Source organism: Globicephala melas, unplaced genomic scaffold (assembly GCF_963455315.2).
Source record: "Globicephala melas unplaced genomic scaffold, mGloMel1.2 SCAFFOLD_75, whole genome shotgun sequence".
Classification (NCBI taxonomy): Eukaryota; Metazoa; Chordata; class Mammalia; order Artiodactyla; family Delphinidae; genus Globicephala; species Globicephala melas.
In genome coordinates, this window is record NW_027207251.1 from 693,940 (window position 1) to 715,464 (window position 21,525).

General features: G+C 42.1%; 1 long non-coding RNA gene across 1 annotated transcript in view; it reads right to left on the minus strand.

The window, feature by feature from the left end:
- Positions 1 to 1,482: 1,482 nt before the first annotated feature.
- The window catches only part of LOC115850592 (uncharacterized), a 53,387-nt gene continuing 33,344 nt past the window's right edge, over positions 1,483 to 21,525 (minus strand). The window contains exons 2-4 of the long non-coding RNA XR_011377186.1: positions 5,049 to 5,135; positions 4,651 to 4,785; positions 1,483 to 1,947 (exon numbers count right to left, since the gene is read on the minus strand). This is a non-coding gene — a long non-coding RNA (uncharacterized lncRNA). The remainder of the gene's footprint in view (positions 1,948 to 4,650; positions 4,786 to 5,048; positions 5,136 to 21,525) is intronic.

The following is a 21,525-nucleotide window of genomic DNA, read 5'->3' on the forward strand; positions in this document are numbered from 1 at the left end:
GGAAGGCACACAGGTGAGCGTGCATGGAACATGTAGCACATCTTAGTTCCTTAAAGGGTTTTTATTGAGAAAATAAGGACAGGTCCATGAGACAGCCCTGAAATATGGATGGTCTAGAAAGTCATTTACTATTTTCTTGTCAACGTTTACCTCTTCCGGGTGGAAAAAGAAAAAGAGAAAGAAAGGAAGGAAGGCAGAAAAGAATGACAAGAGATGTCCCTAAGGGTTCACTGGTTCTCCTCCATAGGGACCTGGCAGGGACCTCAGCAGAATATGCCCTCAGGAGACCAGCACTGTACTTCATGGGGTCCCAGGGTGACTGCAGGTCGCAGGGCACTGCTTCCTTGTCCCAAGCACAACAACTTGCCTGGTGGCAGCTGCCCTCTTCACTAGAGTCTATCCATGTCCGGGGTTCTTTTTGCTACAATGAGGGGCACTAATAGTGGGGTCATGGTTATGATGGATGACGTTGGTGTTTCCAAGGAAGGGCAGCATGGCTGGGCTTGTGTCCTCTGGGCCTACTGGAAGCTCCAGGTGAGTGGGGGTATGTTGGGACCAGGCAGGGAAGCAGTACTTAATGTTAGTCAACTGTAGACTTTAAATGGTTAAAATTGAAAATATGGGGCTTCCCTGGTGGCGCAGTGGTTAGGAATCCGCCTGCCAATGCAGGGGACACGGGTTCGATCCCTGGTTCAGGAAGATCCCACATGCTGCGGAGCAGCTAGGCCCGTGTGCCACAACTACTGAGCCTGCACTCTAGAGCCGGTGCTCCGCGACGAGAGAGGCCACCGCAATGAGAGGTCCGCGCACGGCAATGAAGAGTAGCCCCCGCTCACCGCAACCAACAAAGAAACCCCTCGCGCATCCACGAAGACCCAATGCAGCCAAAAATAAATTAATAAATTAAAAAAAAATTGAAAATATATATTTTACAAAAAAAAAAAAAAAACTCCAAAAACCCTGGTGGCATGTGAATGTACGTAAAACCTTATGGCTTAAAAAGAAAAATTCTTAGGCCAAGCAAAGGAGTACATTACTGATACATTCTAAAGCATGAGCCTCAAAAGCATGATATTCAGTATAAGAAGCCAGACATAAAAGGCACATATTGTATGATTCCAGTCACATGAAATATTGAGAATAGGCATATCCGTAGAGACAGAAAGCAGATTTATGGTGGCCACGGCCTGAGCATAGGTGGAATAGAAGAGATTAATAGGGATGGGGTTTCTTTTTGAGGTGATTAAATGTTCTGGTATTAGTGCCGATGGTTGCACAACTTTGGGAATAGATTATAAGTCACTAAATTCTACACTTTTCAAAGGGTGAATTTTATGGTATGTGAATTATGTCTCACCTTAAAAAATGGTGATTAATAAATATGATTTTTAAAATAACATGGGAAACATTATCATGAGTTTTATTTGCTTCCTGCCATCCTAAGCTCTGTAGATATGAAAAAAGACACACACACACCCCAAATGAGAACAAGCACTATTTACTCAGAACTTGTCTATAGAGCACAGGAGTCAGCCACCACCACTCACATCAGGCTGAGACTCAGGGCACATAAGAGTGGGGACACTTTCTGGTGGCAAAAAAAGGAAGGCATGTGCTCCCCCGAGAGCTTGTGATGTGAGGAGGCTGGAGACAAGTTGATAGGAAGAGGGTCGTCCTAAGTGATTACTTAAGGGGACATATTTGGCTTTCCCCGCATTTGATTCTACATGGAAAGGACTGAAAATGATGAAGCTGTGAGTCACTGACCAAGTCCTGACCCTTGGGGTGCATTGTTGCGGTGGTTGGAGTCTGGTTTTCCAGATTGGTTGCTGCAGTGTGTGGGGCAGGGCCTTGTGGCTGGAGGGAGAGGTTCCCAAGCTTCCAGATGGATTTAGAAAATTCTGCATCCCAAAACCCTCCTTCATCATCTTCAAGCAATCAGATACTCTGTGGATAGAGAAACTTGAATCAATGTTTTTAAAATTAACTGCAGACAGAATTGTCAATGACTAATGGACAATATAATGACATACTAAAAGGCAAATATCAATAGAAGAATCAAACAGAATTTTATAAATTCCTTCCAAACAATGAATATGGTCAATTAAAATCACACACTCATGAACTTCAGTATTTGGTAGTACATATCTGTGTGAAAAGAATTTTCAAATATGAAACATATAAACCATGCAAAATCTCCTTATAAGTCAGCATTAACAATTGAAATTTTGATGATAGGAATCTGTAATAAGCTAAATGGCATCCCCCTTGCCAAAGAATTCCATTTTTCTCATTAGCAGATTTGTATCGCAAAAAAATGTACTAAATATATTTTAAATTTCATAGATAAACACTTTGTGAAAAAAAGCTGCAAACGATAGTAATTATTACAGTAATGTGGGTTTACTGTAAATCTGAGGATTTCTTATTTCACTAATGTTCACATTGGAGTGACTCTCACAACAAAAAGAATTTCAATTCATTGAAATTTCTTCTTGCCCCAATACCGAAATCTGGCCATCTGGTCGACCTTGCCGCTGCAGACGCCAAGTGACGTGCAACTGCTGTGAACTTCAACAGTAAGTATCCAGATCGCACACGGGCGAAGGCGCACCGCATCGTGCCTGACACCCATCCTCGACCCAGGCCACCATCGGTCTCATTTCTCCCCCTGGGTGGTCCTCCCCTGCGCCCACTCGTCTATAGGTCGTTTACTGTCTGCAGAGCTTCTTCAGAGAAGCTACCGACAACCGCGCCCACCCAGGACCGCGGCCTGGCTCGTATTTCCTCCCGACCATCACGGATGCCCCGGGCGGGCCCTGTTTCCCAAAGAGAAACGGCTACGACCTACGACCACGGAAGCCTAGGAAGAACTGCCGGCCCTCCATGAGCGCCCTACACGCTTGCCCTCGACAGTCCGCGGTGAGGGGACCTGAACATGTTGGAAACGCAAGCGCCACGCTGACGAGGCGACCAGAGTGGGGAAGGGAGCTCCCCGCGTAGACGTTGGTTCAATCTGCCGGGTGGATCCCGTCTGTTGACAAGCATCCCATGCCCCTGCCTCAGGGCGATACCAGCCCCCGTGACCGCATCGCGTGGAACCCGGAGAAACTGAAGTGGCCCCTGTTGAGCAGCCCCAACGCCAAGGCTGCAACAGTATGGACCTGGGCCCCCAAGTCGGCGAGGAGGCACCGACGGATCGTGACACACGGTGTACGACGCTGTTCACAGACAACCTCTCCTGGCCACACGTAACAGGACGTGAGGTCTCCGCGGGCCAAGGGGCACCAGGGAATGCTGGTCGACCGGCGCAGACCTCATCCACAACCTGCAAGAGAGCTCAGCCTCGGCCCCACAACATACATCTCTCCACATTCAATCTCTGGTGAGAACAGAAGGCGCCCACCACTCCGCAGCACCGGCATGGTCGCCGCCAGCGTCGCCGGCCTCCCGGAGCTCTGGCCCGCGCCTGGAGGGCGAGTCACATCCCTCGCGAAGGTCGCCAAAGCTCAGGAGGGAAGGGACAATATAAAAGCGGCCGCCAGATGGCTCCCGACAACGGGCTTGAACGTCAGCGCGATGGATTTTGATCGCTGGACGGCGACGGATCAGCTCCGACCGCCCAAACGCTCGAGTTCGTCTCGGCCCGTCCGCCTACGACCTACCGGCCCCCAGCAGCGGACGGGGCTGGGAAGATTTGGGCAGGAGGATGCCGCGAAGGAGATGCGCTCCTCACGCTAATGTGGAGAATTCTGCAGTCAGAACTCTGACTCTGAAGACTTGCGTTCCTTTAGTGCCCAGCCTCTTACCTCCTTACCAGGAGATCTTAGCAATTCACTTGGTTGCTCCAATTATCTCTGCCCACCCTACACCTGTGCAGCTCTTCTCTCCATGAGCCTAGAGCTGCTTTCCCAAGGAAGACAGCCCCATGCCATTGCAGGTAGGAGCCAAGGAGACAACTGAACATTTGCATCTGGACCTATGAGAGAAATTTTATGTATCCAACGCAGGAAGATACAAGACTGAGAGGGTCTTATAACTTTAGCACCACATGAGCATAGCTTTCATGAAACAGTGATGCACACTCGGCAAGTCCAGGGGTGTCCTGAAGAAGAAACACACACACACACGCACACACACAAGCACACACACACACACACATCCCCGGGTCTAATAGGAAAACTTACCAGGGCTGGCAATGGTGGGATCAGAAAGCCCATTGTTCCCACTTCTGGGGTTCCCTGGGCTAGAATCCCAGCTCATTCAGGCAGATCCTGGTTGTTTTACTGATGGATCTGTGTGGGAGTGAGGTCTTGGAGCTCCACAGACTGTCATTTGCTGTCCAGTGCTCTACACTTCGTTTTGTGTACTATGCCCCTTCTCGTCCATACACAGTCATAATTAAGAAAATAAGAATCTGCAGGCATTGAATTCAACTTTCTAATTTGAATGAAGGTTAAGAACACAAAGGAACAGAGTTATGTGAATAATTTTGCTAAGGAACTTACCTTTATCTTTTTGAAGCTATCAAAATGTTAATGAGTAGTCTGTAAAAGGTTAATCTTTTTAAAATTAGAAAAAATAAATGATCCTTTATTGCTGTCTCTCACCAAACCCCACTCACCCCAGCACCTATAACATAGGACTCACCTGATGAAACGTCTGCTCCCCACTGGCCTAGAGATTTCTGTTCTGAGTCATTCTCTATCCCCTGTGTTCACCGCATTCCTAAGTCCACTGCAGCCAGTAACATGATGAAGGAAGCCACTGAACCCAAGGGATGACCTTTCAAAAAAGAGAAGGAAAAAACCTCTCCTGTCTTCTGTGTGGTCACAGCCTTAATGGAGGCTGGAGCAAGTGAAAGTAAATGTTCGGAAAGAGAGTGTTTCTACATTGGTCCCTGACCTGCCATATCCCTAACAGGGTGGTGAACATAACTGGCGTTAATATTTCCTGGGTGCACTTAGAAGACCCGGACCCAAAGTAGAAACCTGACCATTTGGCAAAAGATGGATAAATACAGGAATCAAAGTAAGTTTTCTACTCACCTGTTGTTTCATTATCAGGAACTCTGCCACCATCTGCCCTCCTCTGCATCCTTATGCAGGGACAATGCGGAAATCAAGCAGATAAATCTGAGGAAAGAGAAAGCAGCCATGAGAACCCAGCCTTTCAGAGTATTGTTAGATATATCAGGCATCAATCCCCAACCACTCAGTTGGGAGTGACCCCTCCCACCTTACCCACAGGCATGCGCAGACAGAAGGAACGCTTTTTCCTCCCATGGTCAAGAACAGGGCTGCATTGGCTACTCGGCGTGTGGAGAGGATATAATATCCCCATTTTGCAGAAAACAATGCAAATTATGGGGTGTTATACTTTGATTCCACTTACTGTTCAGTTATTATTTTATTAATATTCAGTTCCTAGGATTAACACTTATTCCCAGGTAACCCTTACATGATCTCCTGGAGAGTCCTGTCTCCACATCAAGGACACCTCTTGCAAAGTTCTCATTTAATAATTCTTGGTGAAAGGCACCGTCATTTGTTCTCCAAAACCCATTCCAGGACTTTAGCGCCCCACCTTCCCTGTTGTGCCCCCCCACCACATTGGATACCCTTGCCCTCAGTCACCTTGGTTCCTCCCCATGTGGAAATCAGCAACATCAGAGACTCAACCTTAGCTCTGCCCTCCATGTCCTTGGACATGTGGCCAGGAGATTTTCTATCAATTTAATGGAGGATGGAACAATCTGAGGACCCATGTCTTTTGACATTACATGTCAAACACTAACCTGGGCTTCAATGAAAAGGTAATTGATTAAACATACCTCATGGATATAGTGTTTGAAACATAAAGAAGACCTAAATCTTAATCAGAAAGCTATGACAAGTGAGGGTTTACCAGATAGAAAATCTGTGTGAATTCAGCAAAGTAACATTACCTGTGAATGTAACTAACATGGGGAGATTTTCAATGAAGACCATCACTGAGGAAGCCGCCTAGAAGTCACATGTAGAGAAATGACTGAATGATTATTATGTGAGTAATTTTTAACAGCCTCTCTTTCCTTGTCAATAGCAGGGATTTCATGCTGGAGAAGAGCCCACTGAATGCAATGAATATGAGGACATGTCACATACAACAACCTTAACTCCACGTGTGTTACACTTTCAGCCCGAATGGAAGAGACTTCAGCCGTTATTCGTCACTGAATTAACATAAGCTAATTTTACTAGAGGGAAACCATGCAGATCTCAGAATGTGGAAGGTTTTTAGTCACCCTCCAACCTTAGACAACATGAGAGAGTGCACTCTGGAGTGACTCTTGCAAATGTGCTGAACGTGGGAAATAATTCAGCTGAAGCCTCGCATTTATACACCAACAGCTCACACTAGAGAAGACGAACCTTATCAAGGTAATGCAGAGACAGAGCTGACTTTTATTCACACCAATAAACTCACACGGGAGAGAAGCCCTATGTTTGGAATGACTGTGGAAGAGCTTTCAGTGACCATCCAACGCTTCAATAACATGAGCACATTCACACAGGAGAGAAACCACAAGGAATATCATTTATGTGAGAAAACACTTAGTCATAGCCATAACCTTAGTCATGGGGGAGAATTCACACTAATGAGAAAGCCTACAAATGCAATGAATGTGGAAAAGCCTTTAAACGCAGCTCTCATGCTTATACACACTAGAAAACTCACAGGAGAGCCACCCTATGTCTGGAATCCATGTGGTGCAGCCTTTACCCAGAGCTCCCACTTTTATCAACACCAGAGAATTCATACCGAGTAGACACCCTGTGTTTGTAATCAGTGATATTGAGCCTTCAGCCAGAAATTATCCCTTTTAAACCACAGGAAAGTCATGTGGAGAGAAACCCTGACCCTGTAATCATGGTGGAAGAGCCTTCAGTTGGAGCTCCAGCCTCAGAATACACAGAGAACTCAGAGTGGGCTGCATCCCTGACACAGTAGAGAAGACATCCCAAGGTTTACTACGAGGAGAGCCCTCTTGGGGTAAACCATCTAATCACTGCTGTAGAAGAAATCCGATGAAATGAATGCTAGAGTTCCATTAGTCATGGAGTCTTTAGACATGAGAGGGTTCACACTGAAAAAATAGTCTCAGTGTAATGAAGGAAAGACATTATTCAGTGATTCCTTATTCCTGACTGAACAAGAAAGTGCTCACACTGAGGAGATGCCAATTCTAAAGACAATGTGGAAAATCTTTCACTTGCTATTCATCAGAAAACTCATACTGGGAAAATAGTCTATAAAGAATGTGTTAGCATGCAATTGAGCCAATAATTCAGTCCTTCAGCAATTGTCTTATTATTAAATATACAATATAAATATATAGATGGTGAAAGGTCTTGAGAAGTGCTGCAAGCAATATTCAGTATCAAGTAAGAAGAAACGAAGCAAACCTGCTTCAGTAGATCAGGATTTGCAAATACATAAACACTACTGAGTGGGTATGTGTCATTCAAAATCATGAAATATTGTGATAAGTAAGAATGAACGCATTTTCTGTTAATACTCTGTCACTGTTGATCAGTTAGACACTTTCTGACTTTATAAAATTATAATCATAATTACAAAGACTGGGATCAATCAGGAAACAATGATGAATCTTAACTGAAAATGTAAAACATAGTATGATGTGTGTTAACTCGTACATTAGGTCCAAATATCTGTATACACATTCCGGACGAATGGCTTCTAGAATAAATACACACATACTTTGTGATTAACCTCTGCTGCTTCAATTAATTCTATTACTTAACGTTCACTTACTATTTCTCGTATGACTTTAAAAAATGTATACATTAATTATATTTAAAGAAAGGTGAATAACTGTGGGTACATGGACAGGAAGAACTCAAGAATTCAGAGTCAGATGGTGGTTTAATCCCTACATAGCATTTTGTAGCCAAGGGTTTCTTTGTTTGTTTTGTCCAAGAAGAACAGATAGATATCTTCAGGACTGAGAAAGATCTGTGAAAGATCTTTGCAGACATGAAAAGAGTTCTACTTTAAAAATGTATTAGAACAATGAGTGGTGCATATACTAAATCATGTAAACACAAAGGAGATCCCTCACAGAGCCATTGGTAAGTCTACCTTTAAAGCTTTACTCTTTGATGTAGAAAAATGGTATTAAAAAAAGTTCCGGGAGAAAGATCACCGTAGAGACAATGTCTATTTTGTCAATTAAACCTTCAAGAAGGCTAGCTAGAGAGAGCGTAGAGGCTGCATGATGAGTTCTGGGCCTTTTTCAGTTCAATTTCTTTTTCTTTGTTGGCCAAAACATTCGTTATAACCCTGAGGTCCATTGAAATCTAATGGGTTGAGAAATGGTATTCTAGGGCCTATAAAGCCCATCATGGGGACTTTCCTAGCATTCCAGAGGTTAAGACTTCACCTTCCAATGCAGGGAGTGTGGGTTCGATCCCTGGTCGGGGAGTTAAGATCTCACATGCCTTGCAGCCAAAAAACCAAAACATAAAACAGTAACAATATTGTAAAAAATTGAATAAAAATCTTTTAAAATGGTATTTAAATAAAAATAAAAATCTTTTAAAATGAAGAAAATACTTAAAAAAAATTCCTTTAAAAAACCCATCATGTTAGCTGCAACATTACTGTGTGTACGTGCATCTGAGTGCACACACACACACACCCATGCAAGGAAGTGACACTGTAACAACCATCTGATCAAAAGGGAAAATGCCATTTAGGAATTATTAGCATAAAGGATTCATGCAGGAGAAAAATAAGCTAAATCACCCTGTTCATTCATTTATAAACTTTTCAATTATTAAATATTTAAAGAGAACTTCCAACATTTCAGAACCTGGATTGTTATGATGATTAAACTGTAAATAGCAGAACGCCTTTCTCTTCATAGAACTTTATATTCTAATGCAGGTAATAAGAATCATTTGCCAAATGAAATTTCTGACGTTAAAAAAAAGACATGTTCATACATTGTGTAGTCACAAAATATCACTACTGGTCTACAATAAAAAGTTGGCACTTCATAAAATAAAATTGACATTTAAAACAGTCTCAATTCTGGAACTTTGAAAAGTTATATATTTTTAGAAAGACTGGTCAGTAAAAATATTTTACAAAATTCTCAATTTTGGAAAACCTTCTCTACGTGAATTGAGGAGAGCAAAGCTAGATTTCCTGTCTTAAGATCCAGGTTTGATCTTCTCTATATTCCAAAATAAGTATTTTTTAAATTGTTACAATTCAAAACTATACGTTTGAAAATCAGTAACGATTTTTATAAGGATAAAAATTCCCTGTACGTGCCTGTTAAAATTCCTTTCATTATCCATTTTATTCAAAATTCAACCGGATACCATTTTAAAGGATAACAGACAAGAGGATTTCTATCTTGCTCTTTATATTGGACTCTTAATTTCTTTCTAATTTTTTTGAAAACCCAAAGCAATCCAAAATAACACATTATTATCATAAAATCTAGAATTTCCCAGTGTGTTCTGTAGTGTATATAGTCCCAATGCGATTATATACACTATTGGTAAATTTGAACTTAAATGTATTCCTAAATACAAAATAAAAATCTAAAAATGCATTTACCTATATGTTTCATTATGCAATAATGCCATTTTAAGAAAGAAATGGCTTACCAGATGCAAGAATACCTGGAAGTTGCATAATCTGTTTTTATATTTAATAACAGAAAATAAGGTAAGAAGTGATTTTTTTGTTGTTATACATTTTTATATTCTTATGTAAATTACATATTCATTGTTTCATCAATGTGATTGTTTTCTGGTTTATTTTACTCCAGTGTGAATTATAGTGCATTTACTCTTGATAGTTTTCTATTAGAAAATGATTCTTGATGAAATTCTCCGTGATCAATTAACTTTGGTAAACACTGTCACAGGCAAGAGATGTCGCCAAACCAAAATTTAAAGTAAATACTTTTATGGCTTACAATGTTCTATTTTGAGGCTCAGAAATATCTAGCAGTTTATGCAGTTGATGTTAATTTGTGTGGGTGCTAGGTTTTAGTTACACTAATTTGTGATTATTTCTGAGATGAAAATAAAAATATCTGCAGGTGGATTCCCTTCCTCAGTACAGGAATAATTGTGAATTAGTGTTTATTCTAACTGAGATTACTGAGAGTAATTTAACATATTTACATCTACCTAAAGTTTGTTTCCAGGGAGAAAATTCGCTAAAAGTTTAACTGTTTTAAAAGTATAAATCCCAGCATATGAGTTTCAAAAAACATTTTTTCCCCGCTTTTCTGGAGCAGGGGTTGGCAAACTTGTGTAAAGGACCAGAGAGTAAATATTTTAGATTCGTCATAGGATGTCTGTTATTTCTACTCATCTCAGTCATTGTAGCCAAAAAGCAGCTACAGCAAAATGTAAATAAAGGAGTATAACTGTGTTTCAATAAAACATTATTTATTGACAAGGAAATTTGAATGCTATATAATTTTCGAGGGTTGCAAATAATCTTTTTATGAATTATTTTCAGCCATTTAAATATATAAAAACCACTCTTAGCTTGCAGTTCCTACCAGCACAAGCTGGGTGTGTAATTTGGCCGACGGGATGTAGGATGCAATGGCCTGTTGTCTCGAATTACAGTGCAAACATCCCTCCTTGGAGACCAACATTTCAAAACGAATTGATTGTACTAGCCCTCCCCCAGAAAATATGAAAACTACAATCAAAACAAAAAACAAGTTACCAAAATCTGCCCAAGATGGGAGGGGACTTATTCTTCCCCCAGGGTGCCCCCCCTGCTCATGTATGGTCCCCTCCTGTTGGCGTCACCATCCACCAGCAGTGAGTGAGACTGTCCTGACCCTGTGCTCTCTGTCCGGCCGCATGCATGGGACCAAAGAGTTCCGAGCAATAGTTATTTGCTGGGCACAGATCCTCATTCATCAATTCACCACTAACTTCTGTGGCTCCCAGAGGGACAGAAAGCCGCCTTTCCAGCCCCACCCCTGGCTTGGAGTCCAGCCGCTACGGGTCCACCTTCTCTGAGGGCTAATGGCCAGAGTCTGACAGCTGTTGTGGGTTCTGTGCACCCAAAAGTGGTTGCGGCAGTGACCTGCTTTTCAACCTCACGGCCAACACCAGCGGATGACTCTGACAGTTCAAGCCACCAAATATATTATTTTGGTAGGGGACAGAATATCTTCTACAAAACATTTATAAAGAACATTTCTGTTGCCCAGGATGGGAAATCTGGGCCTTTTCACACCAGAGAAAAAGATCAAACAAGTAGCACGCGGGGTGCACTGTGTAGTTGACCCCCGCGCTGTTGTTCCAATGCTGACCCTGCGCGCAACGTGCAGCCAGAGAAGCGACCCGGCGCTGCGTCCTTCGGCTCTTAAGCTACAGACCGGGAAGCACGTGGAGCCAGAAGTAGAAGCGGCCCGGTGTCCCGGGACGGGCCAGGAAAACCCGACGGCGCCTCTGGCGTCAGTGTCAGCTCGGCCTGCAGGTCCGGGAAGGAGCGACCGCGGGTCGGGCAGAGCACACGACAGAGCTCCGGGCTGGGGCGGCGATTGCGGCTGGGTCCATATCCGCACGAGCTCCCGCCCCCCTCGCTGACGTCACAGGTGCTGGATGCGTGGCGGGAGACCTGGAGGCGGCGAGGAGAGGAACGTAACGGCCTGCAGGCCCAGGAGATTGTCCCGCTCCTCTGCGCTCAGGGGAAGCGGCAGTCATGGGAGCACCACGGGCGGTAGAGCGGGTCCTCGGCCCGGCAGAGGGCTTCTCACCGGCCGAGATCAGCCTCCCGTGGCCGGAACCGCACCTGCTTCCCTCCCTAGGCGCACATCCCAGCCCGCTGTCTCTCCCGTCGCCGAGGGAACTTGGGGTCGGAGGACGGAGAGAAGGGGCGCGATCCCAGCATATCCTCTGGCACCCGGAGGCTGCCTTGTCCTCCGCAGACAGGGGCCTGTCCCTGAGATTGGCGGCGGGGCCCAGGGCCTCAGACGCGCCGGTGCCCTGGCCCTTCCCCAAGCAGAGGACCCAGTGCTCATTTTGAAATGTATAGTCATTCCAAATTACTCTGTTGTGTAACAAGAAGTAACATAGTGTTGTAGATCAGTTATATTTCAACAGCCAACCAACAAGCAAACAAACTCATCCAATAACAGTCCAATTTGTGGTCCACAGAGGCAGGGCGTGGGAAAGGGTGGGACTGGATGAAGGTGGCCCAAACTGCAAGCGTCCAGCCGAAAGAGAGGTGAAGTACCAGGGATGCAATATAGCACATGATAAAGATAATAAATACTTCTGTCTCCTACACATAAAACTGGTTAAGAGAATAAATTATAACTGTTCCCATCACAAGAAAAACACATTTTTCTATTTCGCTAATTTTGTATCTATATGAGATGATGAATGTTCACTAAATTTAGTGTGATAATCATTTCGTAACATATGTAAGTCAAATCATTATACACTGTAAAGTTGCTCTGTGCTCTATGTCAGTAATATCTCAGTAAAACTGGAAGAAGATAAATGAATAAATAAAATGATGCCGCATTGAATCTCGATTAAAATGGATGTTAAATGGAATTTTAGTGGGCATGTGCAACAGTTTTTTTATTCTAATAAATACCTTTATTGATTTTCAAAAGTGTATTTTGTAATTGAACAGTTAATTTAAAATACTTCTTTCATAATATTTTGAACAATTATCTTGGCTGTTAGAAATGGAAATCTATCTTTAATCTTCCCAAATCTTGCAGAATAGCTTTTCAAAGGTTCAGAATTTTGTAAAATATTTTTTTAAAGCCCAGTCTTTTTGACAATGTTTGGCCTTCCAAAGTTCTATCATGACACTGTTATAATCTCAATTTTATTTTTTAAAGTGGCAACCTTTCTTTGTAAATAGTAGCAAACATTTTGTAGTTACACAATTTGCAAACCTTTATGTATGTTTGATTTTCAATATCAGAAATTTTATATTGCAGTGTATTTGAATTGACTGCGTTAGAATGTAGAGTTCTACGAAGATAGGAACATTGTATTATTTACAATTTAGTCCTCATAACAAGCCAAGTTCTGAAATCCTGGAAGCTTTCAGTAAATATTTGTTAATAATTGAAAATTTGATAAATTAATGACTAAGGTATCTTGGATGCTCTCTCTCCTGATGACACATTTATACCATTGATTCCAGACTCACATTTTCTCTTTAGGTTCAAATGGATGCTATATGCTCTCTCCCTTGCTTGCACGTTTGTGTGTGTGCGTGTGCATGTACACAGACAGGAGCACAGACACACAAATGTTGCAGACAACATCCCATGCTTTATAGACCCCTACAATACCATGCTTTCACCCATTAGACATCCGTGGACTTTAGGGTTATAATGAATGTTTTTAGGCCAACAAAGTAAAAGCAATGTATCTGAAGAGGAGCCAGACCTTATCAGGAAGCCCCTACCTTCTCCAAATCTGAAAATGGAGCTCTCCATGTCTGCAATGATTTATCTTATTTTATCTTGCCTTATTTTATTTATTGGGGGTATAGTTGCTTTACAATATTGTGTTTCTGGAATGATCTTCCACCTTCTTGATTCTGACATATCTATCTGTTCTAGGTGGGGGAAAAACATTTTGGATAAAAAATTCTGTTGCAGGAATAAATCCCTACCTGACTGAATTCTTGGAATTTTCATGGCCGGGTCCACAAATTCTCTAGGACTAGGACTCTTGTGAAAAATTTAGTGTATTTGTAATTCAATTTTAAGTCATAAGAGGCACATTAATAGAAAAAATAAATAGAATAGAATAATTGAGGCACCAGATTTGACAGTGTTTTGAGACAGAGGCCTTCACCTTGTGAGTTCATCAGTGTGAATAAAAGTTAAGATTCTGCTGAAGTCTGTCCCACATTTATCACACTAAGCATTCTCTCTAGTGTGAGTTTTTGGTGTATTTAAATATGAGGCTCCAGCTAAACTATCCGCCACGTTTATAACATATATAGGGGTTCACTACAGGGTGAGTTTTCTCATGTCATCTAAGGTTACAGCATTGTCTACAAACCTTCCCACATTGATGAGACCTGCATGGTTTCACTCCAGTCTAAATTATCTTATGTTAGTTCAATGATGAATAAAGGCTGAAGGCGCATCCAAATTGATTGCAAGCATAGGGTTTCTGTCCTGTGAGAGGTCACTCATATGGCGTGATAGTTGAGTTCTTTGTGAAATCTCCTCATATTTGTTACATTCAGTGGGCTCTTCTCCAGTGTGAAGTCTCTGCTATTGATAAGGAAAGGAAAGACTGTTAAAAGTTTGCTCACATAAAATTCATTTCTTTAGTTCTCTACACATGAATTCTAGTCTGCTCCCTCAGTGATGGTCTCCACTAACTACCCACCCCACCATGTTACTGATATTCACATAGAGTCTCACTTTGCTGAATTCACATAGATTTTTCTGTTTTGTAGCCTCTCACTGCCATCGTTTTCTGATTAAATTTTCGGTCTTCTTTATTTTTCAAACACTATATACCTGAGCTACATTTAAGCAACTGCCCTTTTGAAACTCAAGGTACAGTTTTTTTTTTGGGGGGGGGAAATGGTTCCAAATGCAAACTATTCAAAAGCCTCTGCCGGGCCAGCGTTAAAGTCCACTTTCAGTCAGATGGTTGAGCTGAATTCCTCTTACCCTTATATCATGTCTCTAATGTGGACAGTGGGGTTTATCCCCATAAACTTACTATTGGCCTTCAGATAAATGGCTTCTTCCTGAAGCTACTGTCTGTGAACATTTTTAAAATGTTGATCTTTAACACAGAGAAAAAGTATGAAATGGAGCAATATATAAGAAATTGGAAACATATTATAGGATATTGACAATTAGAATATATCTTGAAGGGTAAAACAAATGAAAAATAAAATGGGTGGGATGTTGGCGAGATAAAGATGAGGAAAAGCACCAAAAGGGAGGGACTGAAACAATCGGTGCTGCGTTGACGTTTAGCACCAGTAGCCACAGAGCCATCTTTTCCTCTAAGGCCAAGGAATATGCAGAAGGTTAGATTAATAAGATTGATACGTTCACAGAATTGTGACACCATCGGAGGGAGTTTTCCACATTTACTTCAACAAGATTCCAGAGACATTTCACTCAAAGAAACCTGCAATTGACATTATCCCAGTTCTGGATGAAGTTCACAGTCACATGTCTTGAAAGTCACTGATTCCTAAAAACATGCAGGACATTCTGGTTCAGGCTGCCCACTTTCCCCAAATGTTCAGAGGTGATGGTCGAGGGTGACAGTACTGAGAAAAGGCAGCTGTGTGTATCAAAAGCTCAAACCTGTTTGACATCAAATCCAATGTTCTTCTGGGCTGACTTGGCATATGCCTTTCAGGTGCATCACAGAGATGGGCACACTCTGAATACAGAGTGACTTTCATGGTAAAGGAGCATCACATGAGGGGTAGTGTGAAATAACCTGCACAATCCACAATAGAATGTTAATTGTGAGCTGACTGGCAATTAAAAAATGTGTACTTGGGAATTCATAAATATCCCTGCTCCCCACTACTTTCAGTTAAATCTACAGACTTAGCACAAGACAGGCAATTTACATGTTCCGCCACTTATCAGCAGTGACTACAGGCAAAGTATTCCCCAATACAAACCTCACTGTTCTCATGTGGGAAATACTTTAATAACCTTTCAAGAGAGTTGAGTGATTAAATGAGCTGACATGACACGTTTGAACATAACAAAACCCAATAAATAAAAGCTACAGGTGAATGAGTCATTAAAAAGTCAGAGAGCCTTGATGCAATGTCCACAATTTTGTGTGAGTGAACAGACTGTATATACAACTTGGGGTCCGCAGTTGCTGCCTACCTAACCTCGACACAGACCATGCATTCATCACCAGATATGAGGACAGACGGGCTCAACTTTTCAAGCCAGCGGTCCCGGGGTTGCCAAACTGTAAGATGATCCCCAACTGACCTTTCCTGTGGGTTGAGGTCCCTCTTTCCCTCCTCGTTTCCTGGGACCTCACCACTTTGACTATCATGGTCTCTCCTGTAGCTTCCTCCTGTCTTCCCTGCTCAGAGACTAATCGGAGACTCTCGATGGTTCAGGTCTCTCCAGGGCTTCACATATGGCCACAGTTTTCTAAGTGTTCCTCTACCTACTATATCCTACTCAATGCACCAATTAAGGAAAAAATGCTTTCTGTATAGTGCTTCCAGTTTCTGAACAAAGGTTCCTAAACAGGGGGAAAATGGCTGGTTTGGAACAAGAATGAAAGGGCATATTTTGTTGTGACTTTTTAGAGTTTTCAAAATAGTCAATTGTATTCTCAGAAAACAGATTAAAAATTGGAAAAACAAAGAAAAAAAGGAAACTTGGCTCCACTGTCCTCTCTGGGCCAGTCCTACTGAAGGGCTTCTTCTCTTTCTCCTGCACCCTCAGCCCAGAACAGCCCTCTAGCTAGCATCTCTGACCCTGGATGTATAGATCTCACCTGTCCACACACCTCCTCCCCTTCCAGACCCTGAACTTCTGCTCTTGCTCATCCTTCCACTTGTGTCCATCACATGACAGAGCTCACTGCATCGCAGACTCGCTTATGGAGTGAGTCACACCCCCGTCAAACCCATGGCTGAGCAGAGGGAAATACAACCTCTCATGTGCCCACTTTACCATCACAGCCTTCATGGAGTCTGGAGCACGTCGGTATAAATGTTGGAAAGGAGATGGTTGCTGTATTAGCCCTTGCCCTACTCCACAATACTCACAGAGATGCCAGATGACAGGACTAGTGCTCAGAGCCTTGACTCGCACCAGGATACACTTAGAGCACTCAGTCCAAGTGGTGACACCTTTTTATCCACCAGAAAGAGAGTTACCAAAGCAGGAGAAACAGCAAGTCCCCACTCACCTGGAGACACATTGCCAAGAACTCAGCTGCTAGTATTCTCTCTCAGAGACACTGTTTACTCTAAGCAGGAAAATCCAAGGAAAGAGAAGAAAGCCATGAGACTTGAATCCTATCTAGAGTTTTCAGACCTAAGACTCATGAACCCATAAATCTTTACCTGGGAGTGAACAACCACCCCACCTACAAATGTGAACTGGCCTATGAGAAAAGAGGAGTAATCTTGTTTCCCACGGTCAAACTAAGAAGGCTTTGGCTACTGCTTCTCATAAGGGAAATATTAGTATCCCAAATTTATTTATTAGGAAATAAAAATCAAAGAGTTTTTAAAGGTAATTAACCCATGATATTCCAAGTTATTAGTCAGTTTCCTCCCTCGCCCCAAATGCTAGGAGAACCTCCAGTGCACTGACCCCACTCTCCTAACATGTGTGCCAACCGTCTTCATTTTTATTCCAAATTAATCAAATCAAGTAATTTCAACATATAGTTATGAAGACCAACAATTTCCATATTCCTCTTTCCATATTCCTTCCAAATTCATCACATTTGCTGGTCAAGATTCCAATCTTGGAGGGCTCCAAGTACCTGCTTCTTCCATGACTGAATCTAACTAGGATATTAAATCTGGTGGGGTTCACAAATCTCCCAACATCTTTCAAATATCGCTGGCCATTGTACTATATCTAGATGATTAAGTCTTATTCTATGCCTCACAAATATTTCAGACATTCTCCATATCTTTTGACTTTTAATCGTTCTCAGTACTTTTGCCACTTTCCACAAAAGGGACCACCTTCTACTAGACACATTAATCAGATAATTTGAGGAAATTCTTCAGCTCACTGTCACAAAATCTACAAATATTCCTCACGGTTTATTCCCAAGCCCATAGTAAAAATTGAAGAATCATCTCTTCCTTGGCCAAGCTCAATATCTCCAATTGTATTTTTTTCTCTCCTGCCTCCCTGGAAACTTCATGTAATTGATTATAATTTAATTATTATTTACCTTGGTATTAAAATACAAATGCTATAAAACCCTAAAAATATCTTCCTTGAATGTTTGATATCATCAAACAACACCAGTCCTTATATAAAGCCACACAAAACCCACAACCTGATGGGCTGTTTGTAGGTTAAACATATTTATATAAAGACTAATCCTCCAGCTGCAATTCTCTTCCCAGAACTGGCCACAATTCACAAAACAGTGAGACCTCCGGCCAAGGCATCAAGACTGCTTTTGGAGGTTTTTAGAATATTAGCAAATTAAAGGAATCTCTTATACTTTCCTTACATGTATCTAAGTGGTTAACGTGTCAAGAAGGAAAAGTTTGTGTTAGGGAAGTTGTTCCTTGATTAGATTTATCCTGATTGGCGTCCAGATTAAAGGAGTTCTTTATGATTATAAAATATATGAGGTTATCAGATCTATTAACAGGAGCCCACAGACAATTCTATGCCTGATTCTATAGAAAGAGACTAAAACTTTGAACTCAGGAGTGTGGTTGTTGCATACTTAAGTAAAGACACAAACACAGTTTTCCCACACATTTTGTTTCTGGTGATTACTAAATAAAATTTTCCCCAGGACGAATCAAAGTCATTTATTATTCAAAGAATTATTAATTTAAAGATAGTTATTTAATTTGATGAAAGAACATTGGTCACAGGCCATCTGAGAGTAGATTAGATTACTGTGTACATGGAATTTCTGTGCATTTACAATCCTTATGTAATAGTCAAGAGAAACTTGCTTTATGACTCTACGGTTTACTTTTCTGCAATTGGTGCAGAGAGGAAAACAGGAAAAAAAGAAAAGAAAAAATAAAGATGAGTAGAGATATCGCGAAATATTACGTGTGTTGCCTGTACGTTCTATTCAAGACAACAGAGAGAGGAGAGTTACTTAGCTAGTAATTTAAAGAAGGAATCTCTGAGGCACTGACATTTAACCTGAAAGTGAAGCAGTATAAGTGTAGCTGGAACTATATATGTGTATATCAGGGAGGAGATGAACAGAGACGAGAGCGCTCATTGTAGAGATAAAATCGATGCTTGGTTCTGTTTGTGTGGTTCTGGGACGTTGTGTCAATGACTGAGCCCCAAATAATTAGTGGAGCCGCTATCTGAAACTGCAGAAGAGAGGAGTAATAGTTTCTATTTGGGGAGGAAGTCCTGGCTTCTGTCTGATATACATTTCATTGTAGGTGTCTGCTTCCCATGCAATTATGGATGAGACCTCATAAATGAAATCTAGCATTCGTTTTTACGCATTATTATCATAGTGGTAACAGCCATAGACTGAATAATTATAACAGTTTTCGAAGATGGTGTATATAGTAAAAAGAGAGAAGAGGGTTACAATGGAGTCTTGAGATGTTGAAATAGTATTGTTTGAGGAGAACCGTGCAGAGTACACTGGCAGGAACTGACCAGTTTAAAGGCAGTGGGGAGTTTGTGATGTCAGAGGACCTTGGAAATATAAATTTCCTGACGGAGGTCATAGTCCAATTCTGCTTGGGTTCAAGTAAAATACTGAGAAACATTCATTGGATTTAATCACGGAGAGATAACTATAATGTTATAAAGGTTTATGTATACGCAAGTCAACAGTAACAGGGAGATCAACCCTAGTAAATCAAACTGTGGGAGGGGCGCCCAGAGATTGTCACTAATCCTGTACTGCTCTTTCAGTTTACTTTGGAAAGAGGAAATTCATTGGGCAGGAAGTAGAGATAAATTGGTTCAGAGATTTTGTTTCAAGAATGAAGAAACTGAGGGGCTTCCCTGGTGGCTCAGTGGTTGAGAGTCCGCCTGCTGATGCAGGGGACACAGGTTCGTGCCCCGGTCCGAGAAGATCCCACATGCCACGGAGTGGCTAGGCCCGTGAGCCATGGCCGCTGAGCCTGCGCATCCGGAGCCTGTGCTCCGCAACGGGAGAGGCCACAGCAGTTAGAGGCCCGTGTACCGCAAAAAAAAAAAAAAAAAAAAAAAAAAAAAAGAATGAAGAAACTGAAAAAGATGAAAGGGAATGGACTGGGAAGAGATGGGTGTTAGCTGGTAGAAGAGCTTCAGTTTACAATTAATAATAAAATATCCTCCAGAGAGCAGGAGGGAAGGGGATTCATTTGAGAAAAATGGGCTTATCCAGGAGTAGAAATGACTTTCAGTTTAAACAGGAGCGGCATCGCCAATGGGTGAAGATTCAGGAATAGGTGTTGACTTCATGACAGTGAGCTGACACGTTTCTTCGAATATTCTACTTCATCTGCATGGTAGGAGGTGAACACACTGTTGAAAGTGAGGGAAGGTGAGAATTTCAGGGATTCAAAAAAACAAGGGGAACATTCGAAGTGCGTGCAAAGCATGGGAGAATGGTTTATGATCACGTCCTGGTCGGATGCAGATATTTATAAAACTCATTGGGAGATACGTATGATAGATGCAGCCACAGGAAGCGGAGTCTTTTTGTCATCTCTGATTGGGGTCTTGATCATCAGCTGTGCTGAGAGGTCAGAGGGACCTGAGAATTGTTCCATAAAACTCAGGAGACATGGGAATGATCGGGAGGCTGGGTCAATGCACTGGAGGATTCCTGTGTTGGGAGACCCTAAGCACGGTAGTCATTGTGTGAACAGACTGGAGGGGAAGTGTTATGATAACAGGGAGGATTCCAACCACTGATTTGATAGGCGACATATCCAGGTGAAATTTGAATCTGGGATCCACACCTCAACACCAGCATATTTAGGAATTTGAGATTCAGAAACAGCCTGAGCTACGTTTGAATTCTAGCTCTGTCATTTTCTAGCTGCATGATCTTCTCACATAAGCAAAATTTCAGAACCTAGCTTATGTTACTTGTTAAAAGGTAACTAATCTATAAGTAACAGGGTTGTACGAAAGATAAATGAGCAAACGTAGGTAAATCTCAATCACAGGGTCTCAAAAGGAATGTTTTCTCTTTTCAGGATCTCAGGATCAAAGGGCTGTGATCCACCCCTCTTCCTGACACATTATCAGTATTTGTCTATGCAGTAGTTAATGATTAACATTGACTTAGGTAGCACTTGACAGTTGACACATACTTCCCTATAGAAAAATTATGAAGTGAAGAATGTTTCTCCCCATGACATTTAGTAGGACAGAACTCCACCTACTCTTTCACTAATGTATCTGAAGGTGTCGACTAAATTTCACCCCAAATTAAACTTCACTCTATATTTGATGAGCGTGTCTGCCCTGTGTGGATTGTGGTAGCCAACAGTGGGCTTATGATGTACGTACTCCTGCTGCTTTCCTGTGCAAGGGGTTTTTAGCCCTGATTTGTGTGACAAGACCTTCCAACAAGACATGAGTCCCTGGATTGTTTTCCCCACCATGAAGTAGATCCAAAGTGGCCTGGCCACATGGTCCAAGGCCATGGAGGGCAGCAATAGGGTTGAGGCCCTCATGTTGCTTGATTCCCACATGGGGAGGAACCAAGGTGACTGAGGGCAAGGGCATCCGGGGTGTGGGGAGAGGGCACAGCAGGGAGGGTGGGGCCTCTG